The sequence below is a fragment of the Pinus tabuliformis genome, chromosome 4_2 (assembly GCF_031772625.1).
Source record: "Pinus tabuliformis cultivar Carrire ecotype Pingquan chromosome 4_2, CPIR1, whole genome shotgun sequence".
Taxonomy (NCBI): Eukaryota; Viridiplantae; Streptophyta; class Pinopsida; order Pinales; family Pinaceae; genus Pinus; species Pinus tabuliformis.
In genome coordinates, this window is record NC_142304.1 from 756,974,200 (window position 1) to 756,996,711 (window position 22,512).

General features: G+C 40.2%; 1 pseudogene; it reads right to left on the reverse strand.

The window, feature by feature from the left end:
• Window positions 1-19,217: 19,217 nt before the first annotated feature.
• LOC149171807 (ferritin-like catalase Nec2 pseudogene) lies at window positions 19,218-19,574 on the reverse strand (annotated as a pseudogene).
• Window positions 19,575-22,512: the final 2,938 nt, after the last annotated feature.

Sequence of the window (22,512 nt, forward strand, 5' to 3'; positions counted from 1 at the left end):
ATTGAAAAGAGCTTAAAGGAGACTCGTCTTTTGAGGAACAAGTGATAACATGGGTAGCAGCTGATTCCAGGTAAGGTTTGGAATTTTCCAATCACAGCAATGTCACAAGGATGGCTAGTGAGATCACTCTTCGCAGCTGTTCCTCAAAATGGGTAAACAATCAAATGGAGGTGAATGATCGGCCAATGAAAAAGTGGAGGTGACGGTGCAAACACGACCAAGGCTTTAATGGCTGAAGTACTACATTCACGATGGTTATTTACCGAGGAATAGTTCATTTTTTAACGAGTTTAAATGCGGGTAGAAACATTTGCTCATGTCTTATGTTTATTTTTTAACGAGCTTGAACTATGTGCTAAAACTACTTGATTGAATGGTCCCTTTTTGATTTTACCATAAATAGCTTAGTTCTTTCAAAGATTGTACTGTATTTTCAACTGCTTCATCAAACTAGTTAGAAATGAACAATATATGCTTGAAAACGAGTTAGAACACTAATATTTTACTTTGAACTACGTAAAAAGTAATGAAAAAGTGTTTTTACCTCTCATTTTACCATTTCATTTGAACTTTGGTTTGTTGGAGCTTTGGAGGTGCTTTTCCCCCTTGATTTTCACCAGCTGATTTCGGGAGATTCTGTGGACGATTCTCGGCGCCGTCTGGACCAGGTAGGAGCTAAATCTGAGCTCTTTCATTTCATGGTTTCCATTTTGCATTCTGAGCTTGATTCCTAGTTCTTCTGAGCCCCTGGGGTTTGAAAAAATCGTTCTGCCTTCAGCGCACCCTCTGTGTATCAAAAGGTGCGTTGAATGTTGACCATTATGAAGGCCATCTGACATGCAACGCACCCAGAGTACTGTTGTAGGTGCAATGGGCGCAGAGAAGGAATTCTCTGCACAATTTTTGATGGAAATTTTACCTGTTTCTTGCCAAAATCAGGATCTAACTCTTCTCTTGTTTGTTTCTCGGAGATCTTTGGAGCAAGATGACCATTACATGGCGAGAACGTGAGCATGAAGAATAGGACATGCTTGCCCTACATGATCCAGTTACAGTAAACGCAGTGCGGAACTGTGGCTTGCTGAAGTTTTTCTGCATTTCTAGGATGAGACAACAAATCAACTTGCTGCAGTATTTTCTCGATGCTTGGGATCCTACCAACCAGGTTTTCCAGATCAGGGGCAAATCTATCCCCTTGACTGTAGTAGACATCTATTTCTTGACCAGTTTGTCGAGGCGGGGTGCCCCCATCTCTTTATCAGGTTCGGCCCGAGGAGGTGACTTGGTGAGAGATTATGTTCACCGGTACTGCAGAGAAGGATCTCAGCCGAGTAAAGACGGCAAGATCATCATCCGTGATGTCACTGACAGGTCCCTCAGGACTATTCTGTTTACTTTTGGTAGGATGGCCAGTGGTGCGGCTCTTCATGTAGCCAATCGATCTTACATGCAGCATGCCTTGGAATGCCTCCAACCAAAGGTGTTCAACTGGTGCGACGCAGTACTTCCTGTGATGAAAGAACAGTTGACCAAGATAAAGAGCGGGAGGTTGAAGAACTTTGGGTATGGTTCTATTTTGACCGCCTTTGCCTTGGAGAAGATACCACTGATGTAGCCGCAGTACATTGCACTTGATTTACCTTCTCCTACTGAACCACGTATGCAGAGATGGGTTGACCACATGTCTAGGCATGCTGGCCAATCTCAGATTTCATTTTCTGATACCTTCTTCGGGTGGTTTGACAGTCAGGAGATGGTCTATTCCGAGTATCCATATGCTGGTGAACAGTGGGGCGCCATTGGTAAAATTTTTGACCATATTCTTGTTTATCTTTTTTTGTTTATAATGTCCTTGTGCTTTACTCTATCAAGACTTTAATCAAACTCATGTGTACATGCAGATGTTGGTCCTGTCCGTCCAGCAGTTCGCCTGAGAGTACCAGCTGCTGCCCCAGCAGGAGAGGCCGTCGGAAGGGCTATCCTTCGTGACCTTGATGTGGCCGAGACTCTTGCAGCATTACAGGAGCAGGTTGAGGGCCTCACTCTTGGTATTCCAGATGTGAGGACTGACGAGCTACCCTTGAGGCTACAGCGGCATACTACTGGTGTGCCAAGACGATGGACTCGTCTCTTGCGCATGATCGCACAGGCTGTGACTTGCTATCACGAGCATCATTAGACTAGGGTGCCCCCTAGCATTTTGAGTTTTTTGGTCATTTGACCGATTTTGTCTTGGTTACAGAACATTATGTGTAAACCATAAACAATTATATATATTTTTGATTTTCAGAGTTTTATTTTGGTTAAGTTACATGATCCAAATACAAACATTGATGGTATGTTTCTTTTTATAAATGTTGCAAATGTCTATCTAACACATAATTTGCTAATGAGTCAGTTAATGTGTTTAAGTTTCTGGAAATATGTTGATATTGAATAGAATCAAATTGTCTTTCCAAAATCTTAACCCTTAGGAACATGCGATAAATAGCTGAATTTCGGACAGAATAGATACCTGTGAGTTGTAGTATTACGAGTTGTGAGTCTAGCCTGAAAATTAGTCGGCGTATACCATGCGTGATGGCATCATAGAGAAGTTCTATCAACACGCTATATTCAGCGATGTTATTTGTTGATCGACCAATACATACCCCTCTGAAACTTACTAACTCACCGCTTGGATCAAAAATAGCCCAGGCTGCGGAAGATAGGTTCCGCGAACTACAACTTGCTCCGTCGGCATATCCAACACATGACTCCAATAGGTTTGACATCTGCAACAAATGTAAAAAGTGGATTACTTGACCAAAATAAATACTTTAGCGAAAACAAAAACATAACAAAAGCATACAGGTTACCATTACGCATTGTAACGCTTGAGGTACAACCCATTACGAGGTTGCGCCAGTGGAATTCCGTCATAATCCATTAACTCGTAGGCTCCTTTTGCTAACACTCGTTTAACAATATAGGGGCCCATCCATAAAGAATTAAACTTACCTGCTCCAAATTTATCGGATTCTTGGTCGTAAAGTAAGACCAAGTCACCTTCTGAGAAGACACGGGGTTTGACATTTTTTTCGAACTGCGCCTTGAATCGTTTCTTATGGGCTTCGTTAGCCAAAGCGGCGTCACGATGGGTTTCATCCAATTGGATTAATTCCAAGAAACGAGCCTCTTCTTCTGAAGTTCCGGGGAGGAGATCAATTGCGAGTTTGAGAGACGAGATTTCACACCGGATTGGTAAGACTACTTCCAGGCCGTATACCAGTTGGAAAGGTGTAAACCCGGTTGCATTCCTTACCGATATTCGGTAAGCCCACAAAGCTGAGTACAGGATTAGGTGCCATCTTCTTTTGTGAACTCCAATCATCCTTTGCAGCATGCGTTTCAGGACCTTGTTGATTGCTTCAACTTGTATGTTGGCTTGCGGATAATATGGAGTAGAGTTGTCGTGAGACAACCCTAGTTTGGCAGCTAATTCGACCATCATGTGATTGCGAAAATGCGATCCATGATCTGTGACTATAGCCTGTGGTATGCCGAATCTAGTGACTACATGATTGAAAAAGAAGAGGGCAGCTGTTTCACCAGTATTATCTAATGTAGGCATCGCCTCGGCCCATTTGGTAAAATATTCGACTGCGACTATGATATACCCATGCCCCCCGGTCGAGGTGGGGTTACATGTCATGAAATCGATGCCCCATTTGGCGAATGGCCCAACAGCAACTATTGGCTATAAAGGTGTGGGTGGTATTGTGGTTTTGCTATCGAAAATTTGACAAGCATGGCAACTTCTGACTGCAGTTATGCAATCTTTGAACATTGTTGGCCAGAAGTATCCTGCTCGTAAGATTTTTTGCGTTGTTGCATATCCAGATTGATGCCCCCCACACATGCCTGAATGACAATCATTCAGGACTTTTTCGGCCTCCTCATGGGTGAGGCACCTTCTCAGAACTGTATCGATACCGCGACGGTAAAGTGTATCACCGACGATCATGTAGTCTTTTGCTTGGTATCGAATACATTTTTGTTCAGAGTGGGAGGTTTTAGGCCTATATTTTTGGGTTTGGAGATAAATGATTATATCCTCGTACCACTCATTGCTTGTGGATATCAGAAACAAATTTTCGTCCACGATTGTTTCTTCGGATGTGTCATCATTGGACGACGATGGGAGATCGCACAATAATTCTGCGAAAACTAGAGCTTTCTTTGATTTGGATTTTACAAATTCCAGATCAAACTCTTGTAGGATTGCTATCCATTTTGAGTATTTGCCCCCCAGCAACTGTCGCGACAATATATAAGTCATGGGGTTGCAATCTGACAGAATGGTAGTTTTCCGAAAGAGGACATAGTGTCGAAATCTCTGTATCGCTTGAACAGCTGCAAGCGCTAGCTTTTCAACGTAAGAATATTTTCTTTCTGTATCATTTAAGTTTTTACTTAAATAATATATAGGATGCTCAATTCCATCGACTTCTTGAACTAAAACCATTGCGATGGTCGTATCTGCTGCAGCCAGATACAGGTTAAAGTCTTTTTGATAATCAGGAGCGTACATTAATGATGCTTTCATTAGGGATTCTTTTAAAGCATCAAAGGAAGCTTGCGCAACCTGATCCCAGACAAAGGGTACTTCCTTTTTCAAAAGTCGTGTATAACCTTCATCTAGTTCGGCGTAATTTGGAATGAACCTCCTCAGAAAGTTTGCTTTCCCTTGGAGTTTCTGAATCTAAAGCAAATTTGAAGGTGGATGCAAATTTATGATTGCCTGGACCTTACATGGGTCGAGACGAATCCTGTCCTTGGAGATAACAAAGCCAAGTAAACGAACAGAACTGACGCAAAATACACATTTGTGTGGATTGAGTCGTATCTTGTAGTGTCGGCAACGTAGAAATATTGCTCTTAAATGCTGTGGATGATCAATCTGCTTTTGCGAATGAGCCGGAAGGTCATCGAGGTATGGTTGAACAATGTTTTTGATGCCATGGAAGGCATAATTCATTGCCCTCTAAAACGTCGCCCCTGCGTTCTTTAAACCAAAGGGTAATTTTCGATATGCAAATGTGCCCCGCGGACAAATAAATGCAGTCTTTGACTGGTCCTGTGGGCGGATATTTATTTGATTATACCTGGAAAATCCATCCATGAATGAAAATATTTCACATCCGGCGCATTCATCAATTATCTGGTCAATGAAGGGTGTAGGGTAGTTGTCTTTTGGACAAGCTTGATTTACATCCCTATAATCGATGCACACTCTAATTGTTCCCTGTTTTTTCATAACAAGGACGATATTTGATACCCAATCGGTTAGAGGAACCGGGTAGATGAAACCAGCGTGGAGAAGTTTTTCAACTTCTGCCTTAATGGCATCGACTTTCTTGGGGTGCACCTGCCTTAGCCGTTGTCGTATTGGTTTTACATCTGGATACATCTTAATTTCGTGTTCAACAATACTCGAGTCAATGCCTGGCATTTCACTGTATGACCAAGCAAAGACATCTCTGAATTCGCGAAAAAGAGCGTTATATATTTCCAGTTCTGAAGGAGAACAACATTTTCCAACATAAATATTCTCTACAACATATGTTTTGGTCGAGATATTTATGGCTATAGTCTCTTCAATGTTGGACAAGTTTCGCCCGGAATCCACCGTGTTTATAGTATTTGATATGAAATCAAAGACTGGAGGATGATAAAGGTCATCTTGAGTATCTTCTCCACAATCCGGAAGAAGGAAACGATGGTGGGAATCACTCCATGGTGCTCCTTCAATTACCATTGATTGGAGAATTCCTTTGTCGATGACATGCACTTGCGACCAAGGATCTGAAGGGGTACCATATTCTCTAGACCTATCTATCTAAACGCTTGATGAGCGTTGATTTGGGTTTGCCTCCCATGCTAGGAACATTGATTGCTACAATATTTCCGTTGGGCTTGGGGGCAAAACCATTGCATGATCCATGTCGATATCGTTTTCTGAGATCTTTGTAGAAGATATCATGTTGCAGGTTCCTATCGACGCTACTTCCGCCAAGTTGATTGGAGGTGGAAGGGTGAAAGTTCCCATTAGTATAGGATCTTTTAATAGGCCTACTCCGATAATTTGAAGCGAATGAGGGCTTCCATGGATCATGGGAATGATTCCTGTAACTTGAGAACCATTGGGGAGGAAGTTTTGTTGATCGACGATTGTAATCCCTCCTTGAAAGGGAAATGCAATCTTCCTGAAATAGGTTGACACAACAGCCGCCATAGCATATATCCATGGCCTTCCTAGTAGGATGTTGTAATCAAGATTGCCATCGATTACTTCAACATCTATTTCTACAGTTTTCCCTCCTAGTTCAACTTTCAAGTTACTTAGAATACCATATGGAGTATATGTCCTTCCGTCGAATTCTTTTAATGTTGTCGAAGATCGCGACAAGGTTGGAGATCCTAAAGTTTTCCAGCAACTCATCGACATAATGCATGTCAATGCTCCCTCATCAATAATTGTTTGATGAACGGTTTTGTTGAGGGTTTTCCCTTGAACAAGGAAAGCTAGTTGAGCTGGTAATTGAGGATCGTATCCTTTATGATCGAAGGATACAAGATTGGAATCCTTTGGGTCTATCCCACCAATGGCTGATAATAAAGCCTGCCTTTGGGATGGGCAATTCTGTAGTACTTCAAGAGTCGACATAGCGGATGGTGATTGTGCCAAATCTTCCACTATATTATAATGTTGTGCCGCTCTAGCGCGGGGATTAAACATCGACTTGTGTACTACTCCCTTTGGCGGTTTTATTGTCAATTCAGGAATAATGGGTGGCGCAACTTCCGTCGAAGTTGTTGTCGAACTACTAGGTTGATATTTATCCATGTTGTTCGACAGCTGTGGATACCCATAATCTTTGTTCCTTGTCGATATCAAAGCATCATTTTGCTGTTTTGAAACCGAAAACTTTAGCACTTGAGACGGGGAAGCATTTTCACTTTCAACCAGATTTGTTCCTGGATTTGGAAACGGATCGGTTAGCACTGCGGAGGTTTTCGAATTCTTAAAGAATTTTTTAACCTCAGCTCTGTGTGGAAAATTTGCGGTCCAATGATCCTCATCGCATATGAGACATGGATTTTTTGGTTTCCTATCTCCAAGAGGGTTTGAAGAAGATTTTTCAGGTGATGATTCCTCCTGTTTCTTCTTCTTCCCTTTGCCTTTCTTCTTGCTCCCTGGTTGTTTGGTTTCTTTGCCTTTATCTGTCGATACGGCATTTACTTCCGAAGCAAGAAGCTCATCCTTTGCATTTTGACTTGAAATCTTACGGGCTTTTTTGGATGTAGCCTTTGTCGATTTCGTGTCTGTTGTGCCAATCACGCCATCGCCGGCATGAGAGTCATTGTTCGATTTAGGAGGAGGAGGAATTGAGAATTCCGGTCTAGGGGCGTCAGGTATTTTATCGTAGAGCGTGCCGGACTGAGTGTAAATTAAGTCCAGATATTGCGCACGAGCAATAACTTGCTCTTCTGTTACGACTCCCCCCTTTGCCACATCTTCCGTGATGGAAGGCAGTAATGACTTGATAAACCATTCAGCTAAGAGTTGATCGGGGACGTACATTTTTACCATCCTACGACGACGTCGCCACTCATGTATATGATCAGATATGTGAGTGGTCGTTGTCTGTTTGAAGTTGGTAAGAAGTTCTGTTCCCATTTCGTACTTTATTGGTAACTGAAAATGGGTTAAAAAGGTTGTGGCTAAGGTACTGAAGTTTTCGAACAAAGCTCTAGGCAATTCGATGTACCATTTTGCCGTCGGACCCGTTAACGTCCTCTGAAAGAGGCGAACTCTTATCGAATCATCATTTAAGGTGTTCGATGAACACCATAGATGAAAGGTCATCACGTGATTCGATGGATCTTCACCCGGATTTCCATTAAATTTAGGAATATCTGATGGAAGTTTATGCGGAATCGCTGGCCACCAAGGTGCATAAGCGATTGGATCGTTTGTTAACCGATTTAAATCAGGTAACTCTAAAGTTGCCACAAAGGGTAACTGTTGATTCAGGTTAGGTGAAGCATACCCAGGATAAGATGGGATTGCCTGAGCAGTTGGTCTTTGCATACCGGCATAATGCATCTGATGTTGGTATGTTTGGTAAGGTTGGTGGACATGACCATTGTAAAATGGTTGATTTTGACCATTTTGAATGTACGGCTACCCACTATTAGCAAAGATTTGTTTCTCAGAACCTTGGTATACTTGTTGGAATTGCGGTTGTTGGTATTGTACTAGCCATGGTTGTGAAGCCATGTGCTGTTGACCGATACTAACAGTTTGACCAAGATGAGGGGTAATTGTACCCGTCTGAACCTGTGTCATTACACCAATCGGCGACTATGGTTGAGTCACAGGGTCAAGGGGCTGTTGCATTACAACCTGAGAAACCTAAGGTTGGCATACAACAGGCAGCGCTTGAACTTGCGACACCGTCACAATAGCTGGCGTAGTCGGTATGTTTGACGTAGGTAAGCATTGTTGCATCGAATATACAACTCTTGGTTGTTGAGGTAGTATTGGTACCCAGCCGCTTGAGGTAATTCCAGTATAACCTGAATGTTGTTGTGAACTCACGTATGGATATCCTCCCGGAGGGGATAATGAAAGGGTATACTGCCCCCCATACGGTGGTAATCCAGAACTCAAGGGAATGGTTTGCCCTTGGGGGCCGAACTGCCCAAATTGACCTCCAAATGGATCAATTTGTTGAGACTCAACATAAGAGTTTCCAGATATTATTCCGGATGAACAAACAGGAACATACCATACTGTCGAAGTAGCCCCTGAGTGGGCTCCTTCTAGCGGTTGAGAGCTAGTCGGGACAGATGGTATACCGGCGAACATTGTCGGAGTGATAGCAGGGAGTTCTGCCGTCGCTGTGTCAGACGACACAGTCCTAGATGTTGACGGTTGTTCAGACATTTGTAGTCTATCCAAAAGGTTACCAGTGATTCTACAGGAGCTTCCGCTGGTGGTATACTAACTTCTGATGAAGAAGGATATAGAGTGATCCCGACTCCAAATTGCGTTGGAGTAGTTGTTGGAGGATCTTCTAAAATTTCTTCTATGGCAATCAGACCAGGTGGAAGGGGAAGATCGTCAAGTCCGTAGAATATTTCTGGTGCCGAAGAAGGTAAGACTCTCCGAACCGGTTGTAGATGGAACTGGTTCGATAACACAAGTGTTTACTCTTAGACTAGGATCAGTATCACTGTCCCTCTGTGGTTGTTGAACTTCTTCTGTAGAGGCAGGGATTCCAGAAATGTTTGGAGTAATTGGAGTCTCTGATGTCGTTGGAACACTTGTTCTAACTTTAATAGGAGATTTGGAAACAGTTAAATGAGTTCGCTTTGTCCGTACTGGCTTCGATTCCGGAGACAAAGGCGGTTGACTCGTAAGCCTCCGCGAACGACGGGGTTTCAATTGACTTTCTTCCATGATTGCAGATTAATCAATTAACTAAAATAAAGGGGAAGTATGTTTCTGAATTAAATGAATTTTAAACGCTTTGACACAACTTGTTTTTTCAATTTTTAAGAGTCGAGAAAAAACAAAAGATGACTCTAGTCTCCTTCGATTTTTAATGAGCCTGAAGTGACAAGTGCTCAGATGGACCTTTTCCGTTAAGGAGTCTGAAAAGGAACGAAAGGGACTGCTCTTGAAGTCTAGGTAGAGGGAGTACCAAACCAATCGTAAAACTGCAGAATACTTTTTACGGTACGGCAGTCAATCTTCCCGAATGCTGTGTTCAGTGCATTGCGATCGATAGGGCGGCAGACACGGCTTCCTATGGATAAAGGATTTAAGCCTATAGGGGTCTCCAAAAATATACTCGACGGTACGTGGGAGCACAAGTCCGTACTGGCACTTATCATCTCAAAGTGGAGGAATCACCCAACCAACAGTGAGAACAACAGTTACCAGGCTTTACGACGCCGGAATACATCTCTAGCCTAGACCTCTAAGTGTTGTACATTAAGTTCCAAAGCGTTGTTAGATTCATTGAATTTATTTTAAGTTGATCTTGCTTATGAAGTTTGCCTTTTGGGTTCACCACGAGATGTAGATGTAATTCCTAAAATGCAATCTAAAGATGATAAAAAAACTTTTTATCTCTTTTATGCAATGAAATTCCTAGCTACTAGGGAAAAGAAAGACAGAATCTTTTCACAAAGAGCAAAGAGCACACTGTAAATGCACTTTCCTAAATCAAGCCAAACAGACTGTCTATATGCAAATGCACATGCATGTATTTGTTTTCGAATTTCTTAGTATATGGATGCTAAAAAGAAATTTGATGCACAAATCTGAATTTGTTTTCAAGCGACAAACACAAACAAGCTTCTTTTCAAAATAAAAAATAGAGATGATTACGACACCTTACGATTTTGAAATGAATACTCGTTTTTGACACTAGAAAATCACAAATTCAGACCAAAAGCAATAGTAACAGGATAATCAACCATCAACAGCAATCAAACTCTTTCCTACGATTGAAATCGACACTTACGACAGATTCAAATCAAAGGACGACAGTACGATTACACTACTTTTGCTAAGGAGAACTGTAAATGACTCAACAAACACACAAAAAACATCTACAGTTCTTTTGTTCAAAGGAGGCGGAATAACAGCAAGGAAAAGGGGTTTCAAACAGACATATACTGATCACAGGCAGCAAAATTCAGAGATAGAACTAGAAAGAATGAAGCACAAGAACCACAGCTGCACAGGGCTAGTCTGATCAGCGCACCTGTAACACAGAGAATCTGAAATGCAGCGCAGGTTGCCCTTTCGGGAAGTGCACTGAAATTCAGGATCTCTTAACAGTACCTGCGCTGGGCCAGAAACGAGACTCTGTCCAGGTTCCGGGTCACAGTTTGCAGTTCAGTCTTTGGTTTTTGGCCGAGTAAAAAGCAATCAGTAATTCAACAATCAGGGGTAGATCTAAGGAGGATCTAAGAGCTATCACAAGGGCAATCAAATAGTTTGTGAATCAGTTGTTTAAATCATAAACAGATCCAGTGAATGGATTGAAGAAACAGATGTCTACTATGCATTTTTTATGGCAAATGCAGTTCGAATGCCACTTATAAGTTTATGAAACAAACAAACAAATAATGATAAAAAAACAAACTAATTAGGTCCCCAGCGGAGTCGCCATTTTGTTACAGGGAAAAGTGTCTATTTAGAACTGCTCTATCCCACTAAGGTGTGACAGCTTCCTTATAAACAAACAGAGAAAAACTACTTTTGTATTTCCTTTATGAACTATAGATAGAGAGGAATAGAAAGAACCAACCTGTGTCTTGCGCTAATCCTTTGATCCAATCCCTCTCTTCTTTGATAGTCTCCAGCTACCTGCTCCCTTACTTGCCCAGCTTCACAAAGTACCTGTAAGATCACAGAAGAAGAACACTATACAAAGACATGGATCTATATTCATAAACAACTTAGGATCAGTTTTAAGTTAACCATACAAATGTAACAAGCATCAATGATACAAAAGCATGGAGGAAAACTCAAATAGCTTTTATTGATAAACAAGAAAAGATCCAGGAGGAGTTACAACCAGTGGTTCCTGACCCAGCGTCAACCTCCCAGCAAAGAAGCCCCTCTTCACCTCAAACAAAGCATAGACCACCCAACAATCTGATGTTTGTCTCAAAAAACCAACAGCAATTCCTTGCAATATGCAAAATTCCAGCCTCCGGATCTCTGGGATGAGGGATTAATATATAGATATCTGTAAGGAGGATGAGTCAGCTTGTGATTTGATTAGTGTCTTCTCTCTATCAGTTCTTGCTTCCACTTGGAGACTGAAGGCCTCTTACTCATCCTTGGTCGAATTCAGTGAGGCAAGTGTCATAGGAGAAGATTCTGGAAGCTTCCATTGTCTCTCCACCTCGTGGAATGACACTGCCATTTTTCATTTCTCGCCCATCGCACCCCACAGAAGGGACTTTTGAAATGCAACGCACCCTCACAGTGTATTTAGGTGCAATGCAACGCACCTAGCCAGTGGAGCAGCTGAAATGATCCTGTTTTGACTTATTCTGAGCAGTTTCTGGTGGAGAACTTCTGGGAGAAGCTGTAATCTGTTGATCTTGTTCCTTTAGGGGTTAGAACAACACTTTTAGGGACTTAGGAGCCCTTGGTTTATGGACATTTCATGCTTGGAATTGTAAGGCACAAAAATTTCTATAACAGTATCTCCCTTCACATGAAATATATTTGATGAGGTGGTAACTGACTTCATTCCAAGGGTATGGAATTATCTCCCTTCTAACCCCAATTTTGTCCTCTATTGGTTCCTCTCCTACCAAAAAAAATCTTTTCTTTGCAAGGGTGTTGTTACCCTTCTATTCTTTTCTCCATGGTAACTGTAGAGCTATAAAAAGGGTCTCTTTCACCTCTAATTACCTCACATTAATATGTCAATCCGAGAGTGTTTTGTTATTTCAGAGAGTGTCTCAGTCTGAGGCTATCATTTGTCAGAGTAATACTAGTAGTACAACGTTCAAAAATACAAGAGTAAACAGATGCTTGTCTATAACTAAGTTACTTCAAAGGGATAAATCACACACTCAGAAACTGGGCAACTTATCAGTCAAGGGTTCGGCAGCGATAGCCCATCCCTTTGGAAACTGATGGAAAGAAAATTAGAGCATGGACCACGGGTCTGGGAGCTAGACAGTAAATGCCGAGGCTCACGACAGCCACAGATCGTCTCTCACACCAAAATAACAAATGCGAGTAAATGAAACAGCAGATAGAAAAATGGAACAGCAAATAAGAAATCAAACAGCAAATCTGGAATGGAACAACGATGATAAAATGGAACAGCTATTCTAAAATGGAACAACAATTCTAAAATGGAACAGCAATCAAACAACTAAGTCTCGCGAGCAGTAATCAAACTTAATCTACTAACTCAAATGCACTCATTGTAATCAAACAACAATCTTTCATTCTTAAGGCAAATCAAGCAGCGTACACTAATAGAACAACACTAATTTCTGATAGGTTATGGAACAGCGCTTGGAAATCAGATACACGCACAACATGCTTGAAGAGTAATCTGATCTAGCATCAATCTTAATTAACAGGAATACGACTGCGTTTCAAAATGGAACAGCATTACTCCTGAATCGTAAAGAACACAACTTTCGGATAAATTCTATAACATGAATGTACAACACAAAAGCTCTGTAACAGAACAGTAATAATATTCGGTCAAGACTAATAACATTCAATCAACTCTGAAAGGATCAGTACTATAATGCAGAGTCAATACAACAGTTCTGTCTGTGAAAACCTTAATGGATTAATCTTAACAGAGCATGTGATGTCAACTTATAAAGCATATCAGATTACCAAATAATGACGATAAGCAAACCACGCAGAAATCAAATCGTAGTGATACAGAAGCAAGTGTCCTCCGGGGCCGGGCCCTTAGCCTCCAAGGGTACACCACTTTAAGTTAATCCAGATGCAGAGATAAGATAATCACCAAGTTTATATTAATGCATAAAACAAAAGTACAATGAACCAGTTCTCAATGAGACTCGATGATCAAAGTTTGATCTTTAACAGAAAATTACATAAAAGCATAATCCCCAAAGCTAACAGTGTTGTCCCTTTATATAAGGGTGACGACGGAGATGTCTAAGTAACAATATAGATAAAGCAGCGATCCCTCAGGATCAAAGATCTTGAGGGAATCGCCAAACTGTTAATCCTTAGTCACTTCTTTTCTCCTCCGCCGATCTGGTGTCTTCTCCTCCTTTTCCGGGCCGGTTTGCTTCGATCTGCTTAGCCTTGTTTACACTCGGTCCCCCGTCAAAGGGACATCAGTTGCCCTGTTCTTGTCTTTTTCTTTGGAACAGCAGCGCCTCGTTTTCACCCTTTCCTGCACAGGAAAATGACAACTATCAGCGGTTAAGTCTTGCATATTAATCCCACATGTTTTGTTATAATTCTTTATTGTTTTCCAAGTTCATGATGCAAAAAGGTTCATAAGTTCCACTGAAAAGCCACTGAAATGACCATCAAAAACATACCTTTTGAGTACTCCACACACCCCCCTGCTTACCCTGTTTCATGCCCTCATGAAAACGTTGTAGTTGACATGCAAGGCAGTGAGAGAATAGGCTGGAGAAGGAATCTCATGCGGAGGCCTACAGCCGTGGTGAGTGACTAGGTAGTCAAAGAACTGGCCTGTTTGACCCTCAGGCATCTCATACAGGGCTTGATATCCGGGTGCAGGGTGCCAGATTATTTGACTGCGGAATCTATATCCTAACCAGGATGGCCCTGCTCTCAAAATTATTTCGCCATAGAGGTTCAAACGGTTGGCAGCTAATTCAAAATTCTCATACTTAAACGGTTCCTTGAGCTGGATGTTTGGATCAGAGATTCGATACTGAAATTTGGCTGCACCAATGGCGAGGTCTTTGATAGAAAGAAAATATTCTAAACTTTGTCGAATGAGTGCCTCATGCATGGGTCCTAATGTTTCAATGACACCCAGAGTCCTCATGAGGTTTCTATGTGCTTTCCACAACTGCACTGGGTCCCTAGGCTCAGCCCTTACCCACAAGTCTAGGCCATTTTCCTGCCTCTAGAAAGTACTATCGGCTTTGAGACATTTAATCTGATCAACCCCGAATGAGATGAATGCTTGCAATTGGATGTCTCCAACAAAAGGGCCAGGGTTCAGCTCAGTCTCCTGATCTAGCACGAGGTTATGCAAATAGAATTCACACAGCAATCTCTGGACCTTCACCCCATAATTTTTACAGCAATCTATAAAGTCATTGACAGTGTTAATTTGTATAGGGGCGCCTGCTTTAACAACTTTTATTTTTAATTGTAAATAAACAATGTAAACTTTGAAACGGGAACTGATACTGTTACCTGTTTCGTAGAGGTAGAAAAAAATGACCCGATTTTCAAAAGTGGTGATGTAGAGTACACATGTTTTTTTTAGAACATGGTTTTTGGAACTTTAATTTTTTTCATGTTCAAGGATGAAATCAAGTTTTAGAATGGTAGTGATTTTCATGCTGATTTTAAAAAGTGAGTATTCTGCATTACACCCTTTTTTTAAAAGACCTATTTTTTGACTTTAAACTTTCTAGTGTGTGAAATGTAAAAAATTATTTTCTAAATTTGATAGTTTTTGAAGTGGTCATTTTATTCATATTTTCTTGTTCTCTATCTTAATTTTTTTTTTTTTAGTGGGGTTTTTATTTTTTTGCGTTTTTAAATTAGAAAGTCGATAGTTTGAATTTTAGATAATCAACATATTTATACATCCTTAATTAATTTTTCAATCCACATGAAATAATTGTTTCTAAAAAACAACATTTTTTAACAATGGACATAAAAATAACCATTTTTAACATAAATATAACAAAAAAACTAAATGTTTTGATAATTTTTTGCTAGAATTAACATGTCAAAATCACAATTTTTATACAAAAATATTAACTAAAAATGGTCAAATAATAGTTTTTTTATGAATTTCATGTCAAAAAAATAATAATAACAACTTCTTTTTTTTTCAAAAAATAATAATTAACTTAAAAATCAATGTGAAAATCACAGTTGTGCTCTCTCTTTCTTTCACATACCAGACTCTTGATGGAAATTTCACCTCTTTTGAACTTTTCCAATTTGAGATTAGCTTCTTATCACTTAAAGCACTTGAAATATTTGTAGGCATGAGCTCAGGTGGAGTTCGTTCACCAATGTTTTTTGAAGATACACCTTTAAGACTCTTTGGTCCAGAAAGATTCACAGAAATTTTCCTTGATGCCATTTTCCTAAAAAAAAACACATAAATTACTAAATAAAAAAAACATATTAACTTAAATTAACAACAAAAATATACGATAAAGTTTTTATTTGTATAATCAGAATTGCCCAGCCACCTCTAACGGGCAGGCGGGTCGATGGGCGAGTGAGAGGTCAGGTGAGGAATAATGAGGCTAAGTGCACAATTAGGAAAGTATGGGCGAGACCCTACCCATGCGCCCCCCACAATCCCCTGACGACTACATTGAAGCCCCGGCCCCATTAACTTATTCCTCTCACGAGAGATCTCCTGTCTGGATTCACGACGCATTAATAATTAAAGTAACACGCCTGATCCAATCTCCGAAAATGATGATGATGAAAAATCCCTCGATATGATTACCAAATTATTGTACTCCCTGCATCCATCAAATCTGTGTTTTCTCTTTGTTTTGCTCGCCAACTCTGTATTTCTTCGTGGTCCATCCTTTGCATGCCACGCTAGATGTTTGTTTTCAGCTGAATTTTCTATTTGAACGAAGCTTCCTAAGCTTCCCCCCCTCCCCTGCCCCCCTCCCCTTCCCTCACCCCACCCCCTACCGTCCCCCCACAGTCCCGCACCCCGTCCCCCCTCGCCCCCCCCCCTCCCCCCCTAACCCCCTACACCCCCCAACCCCCCCGCGGCCGCCCCTCGCCAATACGCCCACCCCCCCACCCAACTGTACCCTTCGCCGCCCCTACCCACCCCTACCCGACCCCACCCACCCCTACCCACTCTCGCCCCCCACCCCACACCCTTATCCCCCCCTTACACCCTACCCGTGCCTTACCCTTACCCCCCCCCAACTCCCTACCCTTGCCCCCCCGAACCCCCTACCCCCCTTACCCCTACCCCAACCCTACCCCCTACCCCCCATCCCCTACCCCTTACCACCTTACCCCCTACCCCTACCCCCCCTCCCCACCTTAACCCCTACCCCCATCCCCTAACCCTTACCACCTCCCCACCTTACCCCATACCCCACCCACCACCTTACCCCCTACCCCCCCCCACCACCTTACCCCCTACCCCCCTCCTCACCTTACCCCCTCCCCCAACCCCCTACACCCCCCCATCCATGTTATCGACGAATTTCTAGAGTCTAAATTTTATTTGCATAAAGAAACTTCTCAAAACCACATACCAGATAGACAAACCTTTATTCGATTCCACTATCCTTTTCTTGGTTTGAGAATAGAATTCATTTTTTTGTTTATAAATAGAAACAAACAATTAAAAATCAATTTACCATCGAAAGAATTAAGTCTTGAACTATATGCATTCTTTCAAAATCAAATCTCATGCCTTCTTTCAACAACTCCCCTATTGGCGAATTTCCATACTTTCTTTACTGCAAGTTTCATAAGCCATAATAAATCATAGATTTAATATAAAATATTGTTTTGTTCTATTAATTATAAACCCAAAGAAGTAAAACAACAAATATAGTTACGAATTCCACAATTAGTTCTAGACATTACAACATATACTCACAACCCATATTTAACCCAATTTCAATCAATTATTGTATCTTAGCACCTATTTGAAGACATTCAAAGATGGCTGTTGTAAACAAATTTAAAATATATAAAAATCAAATCTTTAGTTGTTATAAGGAAATATTAAGAATTACTCACTAACTTTGATATCTTTCTTTTTCTTCCTTATTTATTTGTTGAATGAATTCCATTTTGGATTCTTTTCTACAAGAAAATACTTGAAAATTAATATTTAATGCTAAATTATTTGCTTATATGTACCTAATAGAAAAATTCAATGATTACATACATTTGAAAACCACATTTGTTGTTGAGATGGATCCACATAGAATACTTCAGATTATAATGAAAGTATGAAGAGATGACAATATGTGCACATTGTTCACAACCAATCAAAGTGTTTCTAAAATTAATTATTACTTGGCACATTAGTTGAGATTTTGTATGGTAATTTGGAGGGAGTTATATTTATATAAAAAGAAACATATGCACCTATTGAAGCACAAATAATTTATTAAGCATCTCAATGTTATTTTTTCATCTTCAATTTTAATTTATTGGAAGTATTTAAAAATTATATCATATTATATTGAAAAATTGGGTCATTGTGATAAGGTTAGAATGGTGAATGCCTCCTAACTAAAACTGCATTATGGTATTCTTTGATACACATGGACTAAGTTATTAGTATATCTCATTTGTGGACTATTGAATATAATCTATTAGGTAGTACATAATTTGGTCCTTTACTTAAACTAGGTTACACTAATAAGTTACTTATTCGCAATTTTAAGAAGTAAATATAAAAATAAATAAGAGTAATAATAATTTTGAATAACCCTATTGTGCAAAAAATAAATAAGAGTAGTAATCCTTTTGAGTAATCCCTTTATTTAACATTCTCAAAACCCTATTGTGAAAAAAACCACGCTCACTCAATCAATCAATCCATTTGAAATGAACAAGGAAACATGGACACAAATTGAAGCTTATAAGCCTTTATTTATTTGAAGTTCCACGTCACGGAATTTTAGATAATGAGACAATGGAACGGAAGACATTCGGCAAACGGCCCTGAGCATATGAGGTATTTACATTGGGAACAAGACATATGACGTGAAAGCAAACATTAAAAACCTCTCATATTTACATTGGGAACAAGACATATGATGTGAAAGCAAACATTAAAAACGATTACATATGACGTGATAGGCACTATACATATCACATAGATAGAAGGTGGTTTAATGGAAAGGTATTACATAAACGATTGGTTGATAATTTAGAGAGGCGTAATCAGATCTGAACCTATGATTTATCCCATTAACAACAAACTTTAAATGAATAGCTTGAGCTATCCCTTAAAACTCTAAATCACAAAACAGGTATAATACTTATTAAATACACTAGAACAACTTGAGATTAGAATCTAGATTAGATACAATCATACAAGTAATTTTGATATATCGACAAGCTTGGATTTTATTAGATATATCAGTTACCTCTTACCGTGCCCCTGTATGATCTGAGTCGATGATATCAATGGTATTGCTTTGGCAATATAGCCTTTAAATCCATTATTGTTTAATAAATTATCTTAAATTAACGAAGTAAATGGGAAAACATATAGTTCAACCTTCAAGTACACGTATAAAAGCGTAAGAATACGTGGGGCAAAAATGATTATATGCTCACAAAATTGAGTTTGCAATATTTTTTAGTCAGGAATTAAGGTGGTGCATGGTGTCAAAGGAGAAAAGCGAAGAATGACGGCCACACATAATTACTCTCTCTCATTTTAGAATCATGGTTTGGAGAGATATTGGCATGCAAAACGTCCATCACCACCACGAGGGTAGAATCCTCCAGGGGATGATTCGTTACCCGATGCATAGACTATCCTCAAAATCTGGGCAGGAGTGCGTGCATATGCAACAAAGTATTTATCACCTGCAAGAATGTATCCTGGAATCAATCCCTGGTCAGCAATTCCTGTGTCTCCCGGAGTATTCCTTAGATTGGAGAGCCGCGATGTGAAATCTGAGACTTTGTATGGATATGGCACCACCCGGTCATCCTTTTGTTTAAACAATAAAGCACGGATAACCGCGTCCTGTCCCGATTCCACTCCAAGAAGCCTTTCTACCAACTGTATATTCATAGAATATACAACAAAACAAATACAACACTATACGAGCTCTGGTGCAACGTGCAGCGCCACCCTCGGGCCGCCCCGCCCCGCCCGACCGACGGCGGGTCGATTCCGGGAATCGACCCGCCGCCGGCGGGGTGGGGCGGCCCAGGGGTGCTGTTGTGCGCCCGCAGCGCCACCCCCGGGCCGCCCTGCCCCGCGCAACCGGTGGCGGGTCGATTCTGGGAATCGACCCGCCGCCGGTGGGGCGGGGCGGGGCGGCCCGGGGATGCCTCTGCGTGCCCGCTGATGTAGAAAATTGGTCTGTAAATATTTAGATGTTTTTGGGTACAGATTGCTATTGATATTGGCCGCATGAATTTAAGCGTCCCATTTATTCTTCAATATATCCTCAACGCCTTTAAATTCATATTCCATGTACCCAAGAGAAACAGCCTCCCAATTTCTCCATTTCTGAGAATCATCAGAGGTATGGTGAGATTTATTGTACTCTCCCGCGATCATTTAGTTAATGTTTCTGTAAGCAATTAGTTGAAGTTTTTTTTCAATACAAATTTATTTAAACTAGTATGCATCTTTATTGTCCCTACTTATACAAACGACAAGTTTTACTGCAAAGAGTCATTTGAAGTTTAATTGTCAGTAGTTTAGTGCACCTTCCCTCAATTATTTGTTAGTAGCTTATCGCAATTTTGAGAATAGAACAGCCGCTATTTAGATTAGCACAGCAACATAATTCGCCACCGTTGAGCGTCCATGTGTATCGGCACTAGCTTATAATTAGCCATGGTGAAAGATTTGATCGATTTTTTAGGAACATGTAACAATTTTATTTGTTATTTGATTATTTTTATGTGCTTAACACAGATTGTAAGATGTCAAACCCGATGTCAAAGGGGTTTTGGGTAGATAGGGATTGTTTGTTTTGTTAAGTTATTTTTTGATATAAAGTAGTTTGTTCAATTTCTTTGGATGTAAAGTCATCAATTCCCAACCTCTATCAAAATGATATATGGGATATCATGAAAATGTATCCCACCCAACTGAAAACTCAAGCAGATTATAAAATAAAAATTTAGAGTATAAAGAAATTTTCAGTACATTTTTATTATATCCTTAATATAGTTTATTTGTCAGTAGTTTAGTGCACTTTCCTGCCATCATTTCCTAGCAATTTATTGCACCTTCTCTGCCCGTAATTTATTGTAGCTTCTCACAATTATTTTGATTAGCACAGTAGTTATTTAGACTAGCACAGCAGCATAATTTGCCTCTGGTGAAAATTGGTATAGAATAAAGCTATTTTAAAACTTTCGTGAACCATGTTTAAAAAATATGTTATTTGATACAGGTTTAAAATTTGTTTCAATATATTTAAAAATATGTTCATTTTATGGATTTATAGAAAAGATTAATCTAACCATATTTAAAGAAATTTAGATATATTCTTTCTGCCATGTAGATGTATTCTTTCTCTCTTTCCGCATGACTGGAATATGAATATCGCAGTGTTGGTTTAATGATATTATATGTGTGTTGGCGTTTTTTTGTTTGCAATTTAAACCATGGACAATTTGATGTAATTATTGACATTCTGGTATTTGCATCTTAATTCATATGATATCTGTTCCTCCTAAAGTGATGCATATGATATTTGGTGCAACCTGCAGCGCCACCCCCGGGCCGCCCCGCCCCGCCCGACCGGCGGCGGGTCGATTCCCGGAATCGACCCGCCGCCGGTCGGGCGGGGCGGGGCGGCCCGGGGATGCCGCTGCTGGGTTGATTTCGCTGCTTAAAGGGTCGAATTGTGGTCGGTTTGTGCTGATGGCCCCTTCGGTTTGTGATATGACGCACAGTAATGTTTACATACACAGTTTTTGGTATATTAAATAAATAAGCGATCAATGCATCACTAGATACAAGCATAACACTAGAATGATTACCTATAGAATTTACATTTTTACCAATTTCGAGACCAGTTTTATGTTATTAATATAATGAGCTCAGACAACGCCACATTCTCTATCCATCTTATTGTAACCGGTTTTTTTTTTAATAAATAAGACCAGAATCAAATGTTGTGTATTGATGTCAAACAACCACAAACATCTTACCATTTAATTCGTTGTATGTCTGCACGCAGTCACCTCCTCATCTCCATACATTTCGCCATGATATCTGATGCAAACATGCAGACACTTCCCGGAAAAATATATCCCTCCCCTTGAATTACAAATCCAAACAATCGCAACTGAACAATACTCAACTAGTCGAGCAATACAAAATAAAATTGACCTAAGCAACACCATAAACTGTTGTTCTCTTTGATCTTTAAAACGTCTTTCTCCTCTTCGATATTGAAAAGTTTCATTTCGTAATGTCGTATTCGCTATTGACACGCCATAATCACCACCATGCTTCTAGACGACACTTTGATCCTTCGCCGCCATGTTTCTACGACTCTTTGCACTCTCTCATCTCAACCGTCGATCAAGCTATTAGACAAAAAATTATTCAGGCAACAATCAATCTAAGCCCGTGATAAATAAGTAAAATAAAATTCCTGCGATCCACATCCACCAACAAACTTATTGTCACTGTGAACCAGCATAATCGCATTATCAAAAGTATGAAAGTCAATCAAAATGACCTCATCACAGGTGCACATAGGATAGGGATTGTAAATAATTGTAAAACAAAAATCAACTATACACAATGTCCGCATCATAATGAAAGGTGAGAATATAGTCATGGAATTTTACCAACATTCGATGGGAAGCCGCACTCGAGAATACACAATAACTCAACGTGAGGCCCCACTAGACAAACAGCATCAACGAAATATTATGTTAGTGCGCATAATATTAAAACCAAAATTATAATGACTTCATTCAAACAACTACTATGTAAGCTGTCGATCTATTACGTTGTGCTTCGGTGTAACACC